Genomic DNA, 17,179 nt, shown 5'->3' with positions numbered 1-17,179 from the left:
CTGATACTCCGGGTAGTAGAGGAGGAGGAGGAGGAGGCAGCGATGCTCACAGAGCAGTAGAGGCGGAGTTTTACCTCAGTACTGGTTGCTGAGATTACCATTGGTCAGTATTGGCGGGAAGTCCAGCCCCGATCAGACTTCTACTAGTAGCTGTGAGGGCGGGACAGAAGACGAGACAGGCGGCTATGTGTCTCACTCAGAGTGGGCGGGATCTCGGAGGCGGGAGGGCGTTCCAGCCAGGCAGGGGGCTGTCCCAGTCACGAGGGGCGGGACGCTCCTTCGCCATGTTGCGGGTCTCCAGGTAACCGGCGGCAGCAGACGGTCTCCGCCCAGGGCCGCGCGTCACCGGCGGTGGCCCCTCCTCTGGTGTCCGGGGCGCGGTGCATTGTGGGACACAAACAATCGGCGGCAGCCCTCCTCCTCCCGCCAGTGTAGCGAGGTAGTGGGGGAGCCGGGCCCGGCGCGAAGGCCGCCCCGGGAGAGCGGAGCGACGGGAGGAGACAAACGGCCGGCCGCTCCTGTAGGCCGCACGGAGCCTCTACTGGCAGGTGAGCGGCGGACCCGGGTGGGGGAGGGGTCATTACACCCGCCCCTCCCCCCAGCACACAGCTATTTACCCCTCCAGCAGGGGGCAGAACCACTTCCTGTCACCTACAGTATTCACAGTGCTGTGTACTCACCTAGAGGGGCCGTACACCGCGTCCACAGGGCCTACCCACTGTGTGTACACCTATGGGGGGGAGGGGGGAGGGTGCCACCTCATCCCTATAAACCAGGACACACATTAATTACACCGGGTCTGAGGCTGATATAAGGCACTGACTGAGTTCTATTATCACCTCAATCAGCCCCACAACCTGGCTCATCAATGTGTGTCCTGGATTACAGGGATGGGGTGGTAACCCTAATGGGGGGGGGGGGGATTTGTGTATATACCTGAGGCCTACTCACTGTATACACCTATGGGGGAGGGGAATATGTGTATATACACAGGGCCTACTCACTGTGTACACCTATGGGGGAGGGGAGATATGTGTATATACATGGGTCTTACTCACTGTATACACCTATGGGGGAGGGGAATATGTGTATATACCTGAGGCCTACTCACTGTATACACCTATAGGGGGAGGGGAATATGTGTATATACCTGAGGCCTACTCACTGTATACACCCATGGGGGAGGGGAATATGTGTATATACCTGAGGCCTACTCACTGTATACACCTATAGGGGGAGGGGAATATGTGTATATACCTGAGGCCTACTCACTGTATACACCTATGGGGGAGGGGAATATGTGTATATACATGGGGCCTACTCACTGTATACACCTATGGGGGAGGGGAGATATGTGTATATACATGGGTCTTACTCACTGTATACACCTATGGGGGAGGGGTGATATGTGTATATACCTGAGGCCTACTCACTGTATACACCTATAGGGGGAGGGGAATATGTGTATATACCTGAGGCCTACTCACTGTATACACCTATGGGGGAGGGGAATATGTGTATATACCTGAGGCCTACTCACTGTATACACCTATGGGGGAGGGGAATATGTGTATATACACAGGGCCTACTCACTGTGTACACCTATGGGGGAGGGGAGATATGTGTATATACATGGGTCTTACTCACTGTATACACCTATGGGGGAGGGGAATATGTGTATATACCTGAGGCCTACTCACTGTATACACCTATAGGGGGAGGGGAATATGTGTATATACCTGAGGCCTACTCACTGTATACACCCATGGGGGAGGGGAATATGTGTATATACCTGAGGCCTACTCACTGTATACACCTATAGGGGGAGGGGAATATGTGTATATACCTGAGGCCTACTCACTGTATACACCTATGGGGGAGGGGAATATGTGTATATACATGGGGCCTACTCACTGTATACACCTATGGGGGAGGGGAGATATGTGTATATACATGGGTCTTACTCACTGTATACACCTATGGGGGAGGGGTGATATGTGTATATACCTGAGGCCTACTCACTGTATACACCTATAGGGGGAGGGGAATATGTGTATATACCTGAGGCCTACTCACTGTATACACCTATGGGGGAGGGGAATATGTGTATATACCTGAGGCCTACTCACTGTATACACCTATGGGGGAGGGGAATATGTGTATATACACAGGGCCTACTCACTGTGTACACCTATGGGGGAGGGGAGATATGTGTATATACATGGGTCTTACTCACTGTATACACCTATGGGGGAGGGGAATATGTGTATATACCTGAGGCCTACTCACTGTATACACCTATAGGGGGAGGGGAATATGTGTATATACCTGAGGCCTACTCACTGTATACACCCATGGGGGAGGGGAATATGTGTATATACCTGAGGCCTACTCACTGTATACACCTATAGGGGGAGGGGAATATGTGTATATACCTGAGGCCTACTCACTGTATACACCTATGGGGGAGGGGAATATGTGTATATACATGGGGCCTACTCACTGTATACACCTATGGGGGAGGGGAGATATGTGTATATACATGGGTCTTACTCACTGTATACACCTATGGGGGAGGGGTGATATGTGTATATACCTGAGGCCTACTCACTGTATACACCTATAGGGGGAGGGGAATATGTGTATATACCTGAGGCCTACTCACTGTATACACCTATGGGGGAGGGGAATATGTGTATATACCTGAGGCCTACTCACTGTATACACCTATGGGGGAGGGGAATATGTGTATATACCTGAGGCCTACTCACTGTATACACCTATAGGGGGGAGGGGGGTATGTGTATATACATGGGTCCTACTCACTGTGTACACCTATGGGGGAGGGATATGTGTATATACATGGGTCCTACTCACTGTATACACCTATGGGGGGAGGGGTGATATGTGTATATACATGGGGCCTACTCACTGTATACACCTGTGGGGGAGGGGAATATGTGTATGTGTGTATATATATATATATATATATATATATATAGGCCTACTCACTGTATACACCTGTGGGGGAGGGGAATATGTGTGTGTATATGTGTGTGTATATATATATATATATATATGGGCCTACTCACTGTGTACACCTATGGGGGAGTGGGTGTATATACATGGGGCCTACACATTGTGTACACCTATGGGGGGGGGGATGTGTATATACACATGGGGCCTACACATTGTGTACACCTATGGGGGGGGGATGTGTATATACACATGGGGCCTACACATTGTGTACACCTATGGGGGGGGATGTGTATATACATGGGGCCTACTCACTGTGTACACCTATGGGGGGGGATGTGTATATACATGGGGCCTACTCACTGTGTACACCTATGGGGGGGGGGTATGTGTATATACATTGGGGCTACTCGCTGTGTACACCTATGTGTAATCACACACCTTTAAACTGAATGTGTATATATTGGGCCCGTACACAGTATATACACACCTCTAATGTATTACCCTGAGTTCACACCTATGCATTTTGCAGAAGCACACTGCTGTCCATTTACCATGGTTTCCTATGGTACACATTAGGGATCGACCGATTATCGGAGGGGCCGATATTCACTTTTTTTAAGCATCGGCCACTAACTTACCGATTTTGCTTCAAGTGGCTGTACCATAGTGCCATCACCCCGATACTGTTATTTAGATCACACGGTCGGCTTTCTTGTAATACCAACCAATGCAGCTAATCAGCCGCTCAGCTGTTATTACAAGCAGTAGGAGGGGACATCCCGCTACGTTCCGCCCCACCGCCCGGGTCTACCGTCCCACTGGGAGTCCCAAGCGATCAGCTCGATTTTCCACCGACTGGCCGAAGACCCAAACAAAGCTGGAATCGGCTCTGATTGGGTCTCTGATGTAGTAACCCAGATGTGATGTCATGACACCCCTTCCGGTTACTGGAGCCTTAAAGGTGCCAGATTTAAAAAAAAAAAAAAAAAAAAGACAGTATTCAAAACAGCCAAACTTGGATTTTTGAATTTTTAAGTGCAGAGGAGGGGTTTGGAGTCTTTTAGACCCCAGATCCCACCATAAGGAGTACCTGTCACTGCCTATTACTGTCACAAGGGATGTTTACATTCCTTGTGACAGCAATAAAAGTGATCAAACATTTTTTTTTTTAAAAGGACAGTAAAATAAAAACGTATACCGAATTTTAGGCAATCGGCCTAAAGGGTGGCTGGAAAATTGGTATCGGCCCTGAAAAAACGATATCAGTCGATCCCTAGTACACATTCAAATCTGTGTGTTTTTCAGCCGTTGCCTTTATGGAAAGGGTCAGGGACTTTTTTTCCTGCAGCAGATTGCATTTTGCATGTAATAGATTTCAATGAAGTTGCACCACAAACGTAAGTGTTGCGTTTTTTTATGCATTTGATTTTTGTACTTTTTTGCGGTTTGTTTTTCCCTTTAACCACTTCCCGCGAATCGACCTAACCCTACGTCGGCTCAGAGAAGTGTTTGTACCTGGGTGATGCCTGCAACTAGAGGAATCAACCCGGTACCAATTTTTAGAGCTCTCGGGTGATAACTGCCCATGCGGCTCGGCCGTTATCCTAGCGAGCTGGAGGGGGCGCTCTGCCCGGGTCTCCCGTCCCACCGGGAGACTTGAGCAACCAGCTGGCACGTCCGCCGGCTGGTTGGAGTTCTGAACAAAGCCGTATTCGGCTTTGATTGCGTCTCCGATTTAGTAACCCGGAAGAGATGTGATGATGTCACAGCCGGGTTACTTGGCGGCTAAAGGTGCTTAAATAAAATAAATAGGAGAAAAAACATTTTAAAGCGCCCCTGTTGCAAGAGCTCGCGCACAAAAGAAAACGCGTACGTAAAGCCCCGTACACACGTATCGATCGTCAGCCGAACGATCGGCCGTCTTTTGTCCAGGGCTGTCTTGTCTGTTGAAAACTGCAAAAGACTGCACACGAATTTTGTCGGCCAACAACAGCCGACTGCAGAAGTGATGTCATGTGATGGTTAACTTTCCTTGTCTTTTTTCTTTTCTGAGCATGCCCAGTCTTGCAAATCTGCTGTCTGTTGGCCAAAATCTGTACTGACTGGCGAACAATCGGCTGTTCTGGTGTTGGCCAACAAAAATTTTAATGCCTGCACGACAGATTCTGTTCAGCCGAAAGTGCGCTGTCGGCAGCATCATACTAACAAGCCTACGATCGCCGATCGGTCGCCGGCCGAATATTTACGGCCGACAATTGGTACGTGTGTACGGGGCTTTAGTGGTGAAAGCGCTGTTAAAACCACACATGTGAGGTATCGCTGCGATCGCCAGAGCAATCATTAAAAAAAACAAGACTACCTTGTAACTCCAAACTGGTAACCGTTAAAATTTTTTAAAACATCGCCTATGGACATTTTTATGTACCTTAGTTTGTCGCCATTCTGAGGGTGTGCGCAATTTTAAACCGTAACATGTTGGGTATCTATTTACTCGGCGTGACATCATCTTTCAAAATATACAAAAAAATGGGATAACGTTACTGTTTAGGTTTTTATTTCATGCGGTGAAATGTATTTTTTCCAAAAAAATTACATTTGAAATACCGATGTACAAATACCGTGTGACAAAAAGTATTGCAACGACCGCCATTTTATTTTTCAGAGTCTTTGCTAAAATATATATATATATATATAATGTTTTCGGGGTTGTAAGTCATTTTCTGGCTAAAAATACTGATTTTAACTTGTAAACAACATGTGGCAGAAATAAGCTCGGTCCAGAAGTGGTTAAAAACACTGTAAATAGCTGGTTGCTAAGGAGCAGGCCAGGAAGCGTCCTTAACAACCAATGAGTCATCAGCTGTTAGCGGGGTTCTTATATAGGTAAGACGGGGAGCCACCTGGTGACGTCATCTGGTGGCCCCACCTCCTTGCTACCCAAAACATGCCAGAAAATCGCATCAACGGCAACTGCATAGATGTGACCCTAGACTAAATGCGTATAAATGGGGCCCATTGATAGTATATGCGGACATACACGCCTCTTTGGCCCATTGATAGTATATGCGGACATACACACCTCTTTGGCCCATTGATAGTATATGCGGACATACACACCTCCTTTTGAACAATTCAGTGTACACACCAATAGGCCGTGTGTGTGTATGTTGAGACTATAGGCAGTGTGTGTGTATATCAAGGCCAGTGTATGGTATAAGCACACCTTTGAAGGTTTGTGGATGTATACAGGGCCTGTATGCAGTTTATATATACGCCTATAGAATCCATGTATTGTGTGTATGCACATCCACAGGGCCGATACACTGTGTTAACCCATATAGGTTTTATACATATAGGGCCTATGTAAAGTATAAACACACTCTTGTTCCATTCACACCTAATATTTTCTTATAATGCACATTTTTATTTGTGCATGTTATTTTGCTCGGCATGCGTAAAGCAGCGCATTCATTTCAATGGGCTGCCGTACGTACAACAAATACAGAAAAGTAGCTCATGTAGTGTTTTTACTGCATATTTTGGTGTGTTTTTCTACATGGCAAAACAGGCATCATCTTGCTGCATTTGGGGCGCCATTTAGCCCTGGTTTACACCAGTGTGACTTGTCATGTGTCGATAATCCAAAGTCGCACCCCACTTGTCGCAATAGAATCGTTCAAATCGCTGTGACTCAGAAAAAGGTTCCTGCACTATTTCTGTGCGATTTCACTGCGACATGCATTGACATCTGTTAAATGAAGTCGCACAGATGTCAGCAAGCCGCACATGACGCTGCACTGATCGTCCGCTATGAAATCACGCTGAAGTTGCACAACTTTAAAGCTGCACTGGTGTGAACCAGGGGGGTAACATTGAATGGCACCACAAACGTAAAACACATTTTTAAAAAATGCCGGTGTGATTGGAGCCTAAAGCCTTGTACATGCGATCAGAATATTGGATGCATTTTCATACGTTTTTTTTGTTGCATGCTACTCTTTTATCAAAAGTGAAGAGATTATTTCATACGACAGCTCTCGTACGTCAGAATTCTACAGCAGAAGTGATGTCATGTGCTGAATTGTTTTGTGTCCTTTCGTTTCCGAGCATGCCTGTCTTGTTCTTACGATTTTTTTTTGGACGAAAACTGTACTAATTAAACCAAAAAAATAAAATTCTGTAGCCTGCATATCCAGTTTTTGACATACAAAAATTCATAGTCGGCTGTGGAAAGCACTATACTAATGATCCGAAAATCAGCAGATCAAACTTTTACTTCCGATTTTCTTCTAGTGTGTAAACGCCTTCGGTGTGTGCGTATATATTTAACCACTTGACCTCCAGAAGGTTTACCCCCCTTCAATAATTTTTTTTACTTTCTGCTATAAAACATATTCAATAAAAAAAAAATTCTTGATAAATTTAGGCCAATATGTATTCTGCTACTTGTTTTTGGTCACAAAAAATTCCAACAAGTGTATATTGATTTGGCTTTTGGAAATGTTATAGCGTCTAAAAACTATGGGATGTATACTAAAATTTCTATTTATTTATTTTTATACTAGTAATGGTTACGGACAGTCTGACACTAACTGACACATTGTGGGAACCAGTGACACTAATATAGCGATCAGTGCACTTTTACTGTACTAATGATGCTGGCAGGGAAGGGGTTGAACATCTTGGGCAATCAAAGGGTTAAACATGTGCTTAACCAGTGTTTTTGTGTACTGTGTGTGCTGTTTTTACCAAGGGTTCCCTGCTTACAGAAAAGAGAGCTCTGCCTTGTTTATATAGGCAGAGCTCTGTTCTGTGTCTCTCCTCGCTGATCAGCTGGTCCTACCGACATCCCCATTGGCTGACACCTTCCCTTTAGTGGATGTACAATGGTGCTATTAAAGTATAAATTCCATTCAAAACTAAGCAAAGGTAAAATCTACACCCACCCCCATTCTAAGCCTATTCTATCTACCCTGTAAAAGTAAAGAAGTCTGTACTTACCTATTCTGTATTCTAAGTCCCTTTTGGTCCAGTCACATGATCAGGTCCCAGCTTCAGTGTAGAGGAAAGACAGCTGACAACGGATGCTCCATAGTAAGCTTGTGGGTGACATGACCCAGGCTCTGCAGCCGTTGTCAGGGATCTCACTACACTGGGGAAATCATGTGACTGGACCATAGAGATTTCAGAAAAGGTCAGTATAAATATCTTTTACTGTACAGGGTAGATCAAATAGGCTTAGAATGGGGCTGGGAGTAGATTTAGGCTTAGTTTTTGAATGGAATTACACTTTAATTCTTAACCGGTTGCCGACTGCGCACAGTATATTTACTGCGGCAGTCAGCCCCGGTCAGGCAGAGTGACGTAGGTCTACGTCGCTCGCCTGTCACTGGGTTTTGAGCCAATAGCGGGCGAGCGCGCGCCCGCCTCGGCTCGTTCACGGAGGAGTGCGGGCAGGTGACCAGCGGACCCGATGTCCGCCAGTCACACTACGATCGTCGGTAGAGAGCCGCCTGTCATTCTCCCCTGTGTAAAAATGGAGATCAGACGGTTCTACTATGTAGAACCATTGATCTCTGTTTTTACACTAGTAGCCATGTCCCACTACAGTTAAAATCACGCCCCCAGGACACACTTAACCCCTCCCTGTCCAATAGAGTTAACCCCCTTCCCTGCCAGTGTCATTTTTACAGTAACAGTGCATATGTATAGCACTGATTACTGTAGTAATGTCACTGGTACCCCCAAAAGTGTCAAAGATGTCAGTCAAGGGTCCGATCTGTCCGCCGCAATGTCGCAGTACAGCAAAAAAAATCGCAGATCGCCGCCATTACTCGTTAAAAAAAACACACCAAAAATGACAAAAATCTTTCCCTTTGTTAGTAAACGCGATAACTTTTGCGCAAACCAATCAAAATACGCTTTTTGCGATTTTTTTTTTTTTTTTTTTTTTTTTTTTTTTTTTTTTTTGTTAAAAAATTTTGATTTTTACATTTTTTGGGGGGAATTTCATATGAAAAAAAGTGAAAAATATTGTTATTTTTGCAAAATTTACGCTCTTTCTTTTTTTTGTTTATAGCGCATGATCAAAAAATCGCACAGGTGATCAAATACCACCAAAAGAAAGCTCTGTTTGTGGGAAAAAAAGGACGTGAAATTCGTTTAGGTACAGCATCGCACGACCGCGCAATTGTCCGTTAAAGTCACGCAGTAAAAAATCGCAAAAAAAAACCCTCGTCAGGAAGGGGGTAAAATCTTCCGGGGCTTAAGTGGTTAATTGAACCCCCAGGTATCCGCTAACGCACGTTTTCAAGCTCATCACCATGTGGTTCGGCACGTCACAATTTTGCGAAAGGGTCACTACATTAGACACACAGGAACACGCACATGCTCTGCTGCACTTGCATGGTGTGAATGGAGCCCGGTACTAAAGGTGTCCATTAGAAATGCTTCCCCTACACCTGTAGCAGTAACAGCTGTAAGATTTTCTCTTCTGACCCATAACAAATTGTGTGAGTTAGGCCTCATTCAAAGCATTTTAGTGCCAGCTGAGGCAAGAATCCAGCGAATCCCAAAAGGGGACAAATAGTTGCAGCTGCTCAGCATGTACAGTGCAATGACAGGCTGACAGCAGAAGGGGTTGACTGTAATTGCACATTGAGTGATTACCTGTGATCTGGGACAGATGACCCCCCCCGGATGCAAGCAGCTTGCTCCATGTGCAGCTACATACAAACGCCAATGGGAGCTGTCAACTTTGTCATTGATTCTTGGCCACAGCTGGCGATAAAATACTGTATGTACGAGGCCTAACTCACACTGGCACTATTGCTTGTAGCTTTTCTAAATGCCGGCAGGGGAAGTTATACAGTTTAAGCTGAACTGCAGGATATTTAAACATTCTCTAAATGCAAGAAGCATGTGTATTCCTGATGTGTATTTCTTCCTCATCTGTGCAGTAATCCAGCGTGAGACTTTCCTTCTGTGCAGCAGCTTCCTGTAATAAAGACCAGTCACGGCTGCTCTCTCTGCTTCTGCAGGGTGACTGGTCTTGTCTCCGCCCCCTCCTATAGTTTCTTGCAGGCAGTCTGTAGTAGGTGGAGCTGCTGGGTCCCTCCCATGGCTCTGCTCTCTGCACAGACTAGGTACAGCACAGTGGTGATGTTACTGCTGCTTTTACAAGGTAATATCTTGGTTATATCCTTTGCAGCTGTTGAGGAATATATTTATATGAAAGTTTGTGCGCCCAGAGCTTTAAAGTGAATAAGCATGTGCAGCTGAAGTTAAAGGTTGTAATAAAACATTTCAGGAAGTCTGCCTGGTTCAGTTCAAATGTCTCCTGTTGCCACCATATTGCAGAAGTGAATCCCCAGGCAGCTTTGTGTGGACTGGATGACTGTCATGTATGTGTGGGGATCAAGCTGTCATATTTGGCACTCTCTTGACTTTCATCATATTGACATCTATTGAGGGGGAGGGGTGGTGGTAAAGCTGGCTTCTGAACTGCTGGAGTAAGGTCCCCTGCATTCCATGAGCTGAAAATGAAGTGTTAGGTCACATGACGTGCAGCAGTTCTGCACTGTGCGCGCCATCATGAAGAGTCTTTTACACACAGTGCATTATTGCTGTGATCAGATCACGTGACCTAGAAACTGCAACACAACATCGTTTTTTGGTATGTTCCTGCTATTTGCTGTGTTCCCTTGCTAATGACTGTGCATGGTTAAGGGCTCATTCACAGAACATTGTGCATAACACATAGCACATAACATGTGTGGTCTGCAGTGCATTAATAACACATTCAAGTGCTTTTTTCTTTTTTTTTTTTTAACTTCAATGTTATTTGTTTGCACCGAAGTGCCTTGCAATGCCTTACAACAGGTTGAAATGCTCTGTGCAAAAATAGAAAATGTTTTTCTTCTTCTGAATCCAAGCTATAAAACACAATGAAAATCGCCTTGTGCTTGCATTGGGACTGTACTAGGCAACGCTGCCCAATGCAGCTCAGTGGGCTGGTGATCCCTAAAGTCCATCTCCAGCCAAACCTGTAACTTTTTTTATTTTAGTCTTTGGGTCTTTTATGTATTTCATCACATATTTCAACTGACAAGGCAAGAAATGAGTTGGGTGATTGTCACAGGTTTTGGTCCCCTTTAAGAATGACTTTATTTTTTCACATTGTTGTATTGCCACACATCTGTTTGATTGATTTTCTCAGTTATTTCACAATAGCATGCTTTTTGGTTAATTATCTAAAAATGTGTATTGTGTCTATACCAGATAGTATTTGATATAGAGAAGGATAAGAAAAACTTTTAGGTTTCCAATGCTGTTTGCATCCCATCTGGGGAGATTCATCTCTAGTTTCCTGAAGTGGGAGAAAAGTGAGGGGAAATCTAAAATCTTTCGTTTTCACTAAGGCTACATTCACACCTCAGCGTAGCGTTTTCGCTCGTTTTTTTACCGCGATTTATAGGCGTTTTTTGTGCAGGCGTTTTTATATTGAATAGAGACCAATGGAAAACGCCTGTAATCTGCCCGAAAAGAAGCTCAAGTACTTTTTTGAGCGTTGGCCGTTTTGCTCACAGCGTCAAAACGCTCAGATGTGAACAGGGGCCATTGAAATGAATAGGATTTGTCTTGTTGGGCGTTTTGAGAGCTGATCCTAGAGCAGAAAAACTCCCCTAAAACGCCCCAAAACGCCTACATGTGAACAAGAGTTGAGGGTAAAGCTTGCTGTACAATAGAAGAATTCCATACAAATTTTATTGTTTACGAAGTCATTTGTTTGATTTTATTGGGTCAAATCCATATTTGTGTTTGACCACAGTAACAAGAAAATTCAATGAAGCAGGATGGATTTTTTTTTTTCAAACAAAATGTCTAACATGGAGCATATTTTTTTATGTGGAAAAGTCCCTTTAGCCCACATTCACATTGGGCCGATTTGATATGTCAAATCCCATTCCAAATCTGAGCCTATTGCCGGCAATGGCACTGCTCAAATCGATGCGGCGCCACGCCGATTTTCCAAAAGCAGTTTCTGCACTACTTTGGCGACTTCGGGGGGCGATTTCAATAGACATTTGTTCAGGAACCCGCACAGATGTCTGTCAAATTGCCCCCCGAATTCGGATTGAAATGCCGGTTTGAAATTGTGTGAGTTCAGCTGAACTCACGATTTAAAACCCGCCCTTAGTGTGAACCTGGGCTCATTCTAAAATCGAATGGTAAAAGCAAACAAAATTTTGAAGTACTTTTGAATGAGATTAGTGAAGTCACCTAATCTACTTTGGAACCCTCTTTGGAATGTTTGTAAGAATGCTCGTTTGGAAATCTACTAGCGTATGGCCAGTTTATATCTTCTGAATGGGGATACCTGCTAAGAAGTGAACTCCCCTCGTTTCAAAGAGATTTTATCTCAGTCCTGTTGCATGGGGGCAGTGGGTGCAAAAATAAAGGTTTACAGTATAGTGTGTGTTAAACTTTAGCTTTAAAGTGTACGTAAAGCCTGAACTTTTACTTTTCTTAATTGTACAGATTCAGAACAGAGGCTTCCAATAATTAAGATCATGGATTTTATGGTGCCACTGTTAGGCAGGCCATACATTTATTCATTTTTTCAACAAGGGGGTTGAATGAAAACAAAATGACCCATTCCCCATCCACACACTCTATGTGGATGGGGGTAATCCTTCCTGATGAGTTCCCCGCTGTCAGACAGTTCGTTCCCCATTGATAGTTTTTGTATGTCGTTAGGAGATGCGTATCCTCTCTCTTAGTTCTTCACATGGAGTGAAATAATTTCTCCAGCTAGTGTGAGTCGGCACCGAACTCTGCATTTTGTACTCAACCTTGGGACTGCAGTTCAGCATTATGTTGTACCTGAAACATTTTGTTTATAGAGGAGGGTGTACCCCTGCCAAAAGTGGGTTAAGCAGGAGGTACCCACCTGGTGAGTCCCCCCCCCTCCCAGAGCCAGTACGCTGGTGTGGTGGTGCTGTGACATTTTGTAAATAGTTTATTGGGTTGCACTGATACGTTGCCAATACTAGGCATTTGCACTTGTATTATTACTTGTGAAAACGTACCTATTACCTTCTGGCTCGGTTCTTTTAGCTGTCAGAGGGATTTCCCCGCTAGCAGCTGAAATGTAAAGAAAAGAATGCCAGCAAATATTGTTTAAGGAGCGGAGCCGCCGCATCCTTAACAATCAATGACATTTCAGCTGTCAACAAAGGGTGTGTCTGCCATTGAGAAAGAAGCTTCTTAGCTCAGCACTCCTACTTTTCTGAGGTGTTCAGCGGCGAACACTGCAACTTTTGGAGGAGCGGATTCTGGCATCTAAGCTGCTTCCCGGGATCCTCTTTCACCTGGGTCCCAAAGTCTGACCAAGCCTCCCAAGCGGCTTACTGGTTTCTACCCCCCTGCCAGCTGGCCAGTGGGACAGGCAAGATGGCGCCGCATGCCTGGAGATACGGCCCGCCTTCTTAGGACACTGGTGATTTGCCCCCCCCACCTTACCACACAAAGCCCAGCCAAATCAGGGCAGAGGAGGGAGAAGGACACACAATCGGCTATGCAGCTTCAGGCTTACACTGGAGGAGACCAGAGAACACAGCACAGCCTACCTATTGATTCATTCCCTACTGCTTACAACTCTGTCTGAGAGCACACCATGAAAAGTGTGCTGCTCTCTCTAAGAAGTTCTCTTGTCAAAATTTTGTGTACCACCGATTGAACCCCCCCCCCCTGTTGTGCCCTCACTTATCTCCCTACTCACTCCACCCTACCCGTACTTATCCCCCCTACTCCCACCCTCACCCCCCTTCCCCCCCCCCCCACTTCCTAACCCCCCCACCTCCTAAGGCACCCCTCTCCCTACTCTTGCTAGGCGATGGGTTTCGGTAATTGGTATCGGCGAATACTTAAAAAAAAAAAAAAGTATCGGTACTCTTACACGGTGTAAAAAAAAAAAATGGTATCGGTGCATCCCATGCATCCCTCATGTACACTGGACATTTTTTACAGCGGCTGTTTTTGGCGTGGTTTTTTTTTTTTTTTCTGCAGCCAGTAAACTCCCCAGCACGTTGTCCTAGGTGTCCATGCACACATAGGCTGTTATCAGCAGTTTTTGGCAGGGGTGTTTTCTGGCTGGGGAAAAAAAAACAGAACTAGTGGGTTGTGAGAGGAGTTTTTCAGCTGTAAAAACGCTCTTACTCTGATAGGGTACGCACTATAAGAAAATTGGGCGAACAATCGTCTGATTTTCCTCGTTGTTTCACAGCAGCTCTGAACCGATGAATGAAAATTCTCGTACGACAAAGGCTTTTTTTAGTTGCTTATTGTTTCTTATCATGCGCAGTCTTTTTCAGATTTTTCTTGTACAAAAATTGTACGAAACCGGTACACATTAAACGAAAATTGTTAGTTTTTTTTTTTTCCCGTACAAAAAACATTTTGGAGTTTGTCCCTTCGAGAATTTTCATACAAAATTCTTAATCGTCTGAAAGAAAGTTCTGTACACACTGTATGAAAATTCTTTGGGCGACAATGTTTGCACGATTTTCTTATACTGTGTATGAGCCTTTAAAGCTTAAAAACGCTGAAAACCGCTGATATTTTTGAGCCATAAGCATTTGTGGGAGCATATATTTATTAAAAAACGCTACAGCTGAAAAACGCTACTGCAAATAAGCTGAAAAACTCCTACAGCTACAGCTTTCTACTGATGTTTTAATAACGTCCAGTGTGCATGAGGCCTAATAGTTTATCATGGCCATGACATTTTGGGCACCACTTTTAAACAGTTTGTTGTCTGCCTCTTTGCCAGACCTGATAGGAAAAGTCACTGCTCTACTAAAAACTGTAGGATAGACGAGACCTAAGCATCGCCAGTCATTGAACCCTGCTGAATTATTGTCCTACTCCTCTTTCATGGCAGTGTTGCTTCCCAATGAAGATGAGGAAGTGGAAAAATAATTCTTGGAGTCTGAAAACTTCTCCCAGGAGGACAGGTAGTCACCCTCAATCTCTCCAAAGCTGAAAGAAGCTCTTAAGATTTTGGTGGACGAGGTAGACTCATGTTTCAGGCTAGACCTGTCTCCACCTTCTGGACCTAAGGTTACCAGTATGGGACCTCCTTAAAGCCTCTCTTGCTCTGTCAAGATCGGCATTGTAACAGTTGGTGGTGTCTATGGCTGTTTGTGAAACCCTGGCAGCCTGGGCTAAGCACATGGCACACAATTCTGATGGGACCCTTCGTACCCAAAGTTGGAGGTCTTTCCAGTAGCCTTGTGTTACTGCGTAGACTGTTTGGCGAACTTCCTGCGCCAGAATTCTCACCTGGCTTTTATGTCCGTTTTTAGATGTGCAGGAGTCTGTCTCTGCACACCTATTCCATAACCATTCTGCAATGAGATTTCTTGGCCTTTCAGACCGCCTTGCAGCATCTTTAATCTTCAGGAGTGATTGTTCCAGTTCACAAGGAAAACAGTTAAAAGGCTTTTATTCAAACCTGCTTATGGTCCCAAAGCCTAGCAGGAGCATCCACCCCATCTTAGACCTGAAAGTCCTCTAAACTTTCTTGTAGGTCCAGAAGTTCCAGTTAGAATTAGCCTGATCTATAAATGCGTTGCTGCAGCCTGCAAGCTGGGGAATTTGCATTGAATGAGTAGCACTTCTAGTTTGTGGCTCTTCCCAAGGCATTTCCATGGTCCCTGAGGTCTTCCCTAAAGTGCTTTACCTGATCCTTTTGCAGCTGCATGTTCAGGGATTTCATATGGTTGGATATCTGAATGATCTGCCCAGGTCCTGGCAGTCAGTGTGCATGGCATGCAATGTGTTATATGGACACTCCGGAACTTAAAGTGGATCTTTAATCTACAGAAGTATGCATTAGATCCGACAAACTGCTTGGAGTGTTTTGGCCTAGTCTTGGACACAACCCATTCTCGGTGTAATTTCTATGGGAACCGGTATTGACCCTTTGTGCTCATGTTAGGACCCTGCGCTTCAAGAAGCTTCCATCAGTCAAATTTTGCATTAGGGTACTGGGCTTCATGGTGGCGACCTTTTGAGGCGGTGATGTTTGACCTGTTTTACCTAGGCCTCTGCAGCTCACTGGGACAAGCTTTCTAAAGCCCTGTACACACATACCCATTGTCAGACGTAAATATTCGGCCGACGACCGATCGGCCGATTTGTAGGCTTGTTAGTATGATGCTTCCGACAGCCGACAGCGCACTTTCGGCCGAAAAGAATCTGTCGTGTAGGCATTAAAATTTTTGTTGGCCAACACCAGAACGGCCGATTGTTCGCCAGTCAGTACAGAATTCGGCCGACAATCAGCAGATTTGCAAGACTGGGCATGCTCAGAAAAGAAAAAACACACGGAAAGTTAACCATCACATGACATCACTTCTGCAGTCGGCTGTTGTTGGTCGACAAAATTCGTGTGCAGTCTTTTGCAGTTTTCAACAGACACGACAGCCCTGGACAAAAGACGACCGATCGTTCGGCCGACGATCGGTACGTGTGTACGAGGCATTAGTCTCTGGACCATGTGCCTGTGTCCCAAAGCATGTCTATGAACAGTCCTGCGTTGCAACCAGGGAAGTCCTTTCTCCCACGAATCTATTTTCTCACGACAGATGCCAGCCTTTTGGGTTACAGGGGTGTCTTAGGGCTGAAAACAGTCCAAATAATGTGGTCGTTGAGGAAGTTCAGACTTCCATCAACATTCTTCTGCTAAAGTTCATTCGCCTTATTCTGCTGCAATGTATTGACCAGCTTCAAGGACGACTGACGAGCATTCAGTATGACAACACCATAGCCTATATCAATAATCAGGGTGGCACCAAAAGCTGCAGGGCCTTCAAGAAGCAGACCTGGCTTGGGCTGAAAGGCACATTCCAGCCTTGTCCACATTCCTGGAGTAGACCATTATCAAGCAGACTTCCTCTGTTGCCAGCACCTAAATGTGGGGTAAAGGCCTGTACACACGTACCGATCGTCTGCATACAAACGTCGGCGGACGAAAGATCTGCCGATTGCATGCGTGTTAGTATGGTGCTTCCGACAGATGTCTGCGCACAATCCGCGGACAAAAGTCTTTCTTGCAAACATGAAAATTTTTGTCTGCAGACACCAGAACGGACGATTGTTCGCCTGTCAGTACAGAATTCGGCCGACAGACCGC

General features: G+C 45.2%; 1 protein-coding gene across 2 annotated transcripts in view; it reads left to right on the top strand.

The window, feature by feature from the left end:
• The first annotated feature begins 428 nt into the window (after window positions 1-428).
• ZBTB44 (zinc finger and BTB domain containing 44) overlaps window positions 429-17,179 on the top strand; it is a 119,884-nt gene continuing 103,133 nt past the window's right edge. For both annotated transcript variants that reach the window (XM_082273863.1, XM_082273864.1), the window contains exon 1: window positions 429-548. The gene's annotated coding sequence lies outside the window, so the exon portion shown is untranslated. The remainder of the gene's footprint in view (window positions 549-17,179) is intronic.

This window comes from Pelophylax lessonae (genome assembly GCF_965119305.1).
Source record: "Pelophylax lessonae genome assembly, chromosome: 12".
Taxonomy (NCBI): Eukaryota; Metazoa; Chordata; class Amphibia; order Anura; family Ranidae; genus Pelophylax; species Pelophylax lessonae.
This window is presented reverse-complemented; position numbering and strand designations above follow the sequence as displayed.